The sequence below is a fragment of the Hyaena hyaena genome, unplaced genomic scaffold, assembly GCF_003009895.1.
Source record: "Hyaena hyaena isolate Hyena2069 unplaced genomic scaffold, ASM300989v1 scaffold_1609, whole genome shotgun sequence".
In the NCBI taxonomy this organism is placed as follows: domain Eukaryota; kingdom Metazoa; phylum Chordata; class Mammalia; order Carnivora; family Hyaenidae; genus Hyaena; species Hyaena hyaena.
In genome coordinates this window covers 210,699-214,776 of record NW_024082242.1, presented here as the reverse complement: position 1 = coordinate 214,776, position 4,078 = coordinate 210,699, and the positions used below count along the sequence as shown (strand labels likewise).

Below are 4,078 nucleotides of genomic sequence, written 5' to 3'. Positions count from 1 at the left end.
TGAGTGTTATGTGGAAACTAATTTGACAATAAACTATTTGTAAAAAAATAAATAAATAAATAAATAAAAAATTTATATGGAAGAAGTGGTGGTGCAAGGGCTGCTTCACATTCTGGATGGCATCATGCGCCCCAAGCTCTCTGCATCACCCTATATAATATCCCAAGGGCCGCAGCCCAGTGGTGGTGCCCCTAGCCACAATGCAGAGAGCAGCCCCAGTATCAGTGCCATGTCCAAGTGGAGCACCTACATCAACTTCATGGTTGGTGGACCTGTCAGGACATAACCATTGTGGGCTGTAAGGTTTTGCCCTCCGTCTGGGCAGGAGTCTCCAGAAAAACCTTTGCCAACATCATGCCAGCAAAGGTTGGTGTCCTGGTTGGCAAAGAACAGTCAAGTATTTTTGTGAATGTGATGACACGTGGAGGACAGAATTGTTCTGTTATCTGGGACTCATTGCTGCAAAACTGGGAATTTACCACGGATCTTCATACCAGGAGCACTGGGGGGAATCTCCCATCTTTCAACATCACTGTCACCACGACTGCCAAGATGTTAGTCCTGCGGATGGGCAAAGAAGGTGTACACAGTGGTATGATCAAAATGAAATGTTATGAAAGGATTTAAGATGGTCGAATAATAGGGGGACCTTATGCTTGCCTTCTACCTTGAACACAGATAAATATCAAATCATTATGAACACTCAATAAATCGATCTGAGGACTGAGAGAAAAAAACTGCACATCTAGAAGGAGAAAAATGACCACATTGTGGAATGTAGGAACTTCAGAAAGTTGATTTGCAGAAGACAATTGTGGGTGCTACAGAGAGGAGGGAGCCTTGAACACAGAAAGAGGAGAGAGAGTGAAAGCAGCATGCAGGGTATTGCACAAGAAAAACATCTTCCCCAAAACCGTTGACCGGAAAAAAGAGAGGGCCTGATTATTGCAACTTTTTACAAGCATCAGAGCTCAAAATCTGAAGTTTTGGAAATCTGTGCCATAGCTGAGGTTGTGCCTGACATGTACAGCAGTGCTCCTGTAGGGAAAGAGGAAGGAGGCACAGGAATGACAGCATGATCTGAAGATTCCGTGTCGCACTGGGAGAGACAGTTGCCCTTCCTGGAGTGCATTTGGAAGAGGTGGCACTGCCTTTTACGGGGAAAAAAGAGACAGTGGGCACCATTGAGCAGCACCATTACTTAACATAGCAGCAGAGACACCTGTTGAAGACATTTAACCTGAAAGCCTGCATTTGGCTGGGCTTTACTATAAAGTACCTGTCCTCCATGGCCACGAAACTGCTTTTCTGGGACAAACTGGCATCAGCCACAGCATGGAATGATAGTCCTTCGGTGGATTAATGCAGGTCCACACCACACCAGGTCCTTAAAATCTGGAGTTTTGAAACTCAGCCATGCACCTGAAATAAAACACAAGAGCATTGTACCACCAGACACACAGCTCAGACACAGACAGGGTTCTGACAAAAGCCTGAGACATAAGAGGGGATATTGTTTACTCTACAGTAAGGGCTTCCTGAAATGTGGCAGGTGTGAACTCCCTTCTCCAGGAACAAGTAGAGAGTGTGATAATGACTCCCGTGCCCTCACTGCCACCGATCGCATGGAAAGACTCAGTGAGAGACACGGTGCCTATAGTGGAGGCAGGAGCAGCTTATACTAATGCACACCCCACTGTACCCTGAAGATGCATCTTTATTAGGGCAAGTCATCCTGAGAACCAGACAACAAGCCCCTCCCATAGAAGATCAGCGCAAACCCACCACAAGCACCAACTCTACTGATCAGAGAATGCTGTAAAGCTTCACCTCCAGGGGAAGTAAGATCTAGCCTTTTCTATCAAGCAGACCAAAGCACATCTAGTTAAAACTCACCACACATTGGACCAGATCCAAACACTTCCAAATGTAAGCAAGGAGAAACTCTGCAGAAGACTCATCTGAGAGAAAGAGCAGTGAAAGCACAAATGCAGAGTGCACACAGAATATACACATACAAAAAATTTTTTTGAAGTGCCAGTTCCCGGACAGTAAATGACCTGTTCTTAATACAGCCATTCCTCTCAGGAGCAGGAATATAAAATCTTTCCTAACATAGAGAAGACAGAGAACTACACAAAATGCTAAGACAAATGAATTCATCCCAAAGGAAAAAACAAGAAGAGGTCATGGACAGGGATCTAATCAAAACAAATATAGGTAATATGCCTGAAAAATATTTTAAAAAATGATAAGGATACTACCTAGGCTTGAGCAAAGCAAAGCAGACACCAGGGAGTCCCTTACCACAGAGATAAAAAATGATAAGGGTACTACCTAGGCTTGAGCAAAGCAAAGCAGACACCAGGGAGTCCCTTACCACAGAGATAAAATCTAGTGAGGCCAAAATAAAAAATGCTAGCCAAGATACAAAAATGATGATTATAATGACCACAAGTATGGAGGAAGCAGAGCAATGAATAAGTGATAACAAAAATAAAATTATGAAAATAATGAAGCTGTCAAGAAGAGGGAAAGAAAAATATTGGATCACGAATGTAGACTTAGGGAAATAAAGTACAATAACATTTTACTTATAAGAGCCCCATAAGGAGAGAGAGAAAAGGAGGCAGAAGGTTTACTTGAGTAAATTATAGCTGAAAACTTTCTTAATCTGGGGAAGGAAACAGAAATGGAAATTCAGGACTCATGGAGAACTCTCAAAAAAATCAAATAAAAATGACCAACACTAAGATATGTCATAGTAAAATTTGCAAAATACACATGGAAGGAAAGAACCATGAGAACAGCAAGAAGGAAAAAGTCCTTAACTCACAAAGGAAGACAAACAAGTTCCACAGCAGATCTTTCCATAGCCTGGAAAGGCCAGAAGGGAGTTGCGCGATATATTCAATGTGCTGAATGGGAAACATATGCAGCTAAGAATACTCTATCCACCAAGACAATCATCCAAGATAGAAGGAGAGATAAAGAGTTTCCCAGACAACACTAAAAATGTTCATTACCACTAAACCAGCCTTGCAATAAATATTAAAAGAAATTCTTTGAGTGGGAAAGAAAGACCAAAAGCAACAAAGACTAGAAAGGACAGAAAAAAATCTCCAGAAACACTAAATTTACAGGTATTCCAACGACAGTAAATTCATATCTATCAGTAATACTCTGAATGAAAATGATGGACTAAATGCTCCAATTAAAAGGCATAGGATGTCAGAATGTATGGAAAAAAAAAAAAACAAGACCCATCTCTATACTGCCTATAAGAGACTCATTGGAGACCAAAAGACACCTGCAGATTGAGAGTGAAGGGTTGGAGAACATTTTAATATGCTAATGTCTAGGAAAAGAAAGCTGAAGTAGTCACACTTATATAAGACAAACTAGATTTTAAACTAAAACTGAAACAAGAGATGAGGAAGGGCACTATATCATTATTTAGGGGTGTATGCAACAATAATTCCAACAATTGTAAATATTTATGCCCCCCAACTTGAAAACACACAAATATATAAGTCAATCAATCACAAACATAAACTTATTTATAATAATACAGTAATAGTAGGAAGCTTTGACACCCACTTACAGCAAAGGACATATCATCTAAGCAGAAAATCAATAGAGAAGCCATTACTTTGAATGGCACACTGACCAGGTGGACTTAACATATAAGAAAACATCTCAACCTAAAGCAGCAGAATATTAATTGTTTTAAAGTGCACATGAGGCATTCTGCAGAATAGATCACAAATTGTGTCAGAAATAAATACTCAACAGGTATAAAAATTTGAGATAATGCCATGTATGTTTTCATACCACAATGCTATGAAACTTGAAGTCAGCCACAAGAAAAAAATTTGAAAGCCCTCAAATACATGGAAATTAAAGAACATCTACTAAAGAATGGATGGGTTAACCAGTAAATTAAAGAAGAAATTAAAAAGTACATGGAACCAAATGAATATGAAAATACGGGAGTCCAAAATGTTTTGGATGCAGCTATAGCAGTCATAAGAGGGAAATATATAACAATATGGCTCTACTTCAAGAAGCAAGAAAA

General features: G+C 40.0%; 1 pseudogene; it reads left to right on the top strand.

The window, feature by feature from the left end:
• The first annotated feature begins 229 nt into the window (after positions 1–229).
• Positions 230–627, top strand: LOC120226146 (annotated as a pseudogene).
• The last annotated feature ends 3,451 nt before the right edge of the window (positions 628–4,078 follow it).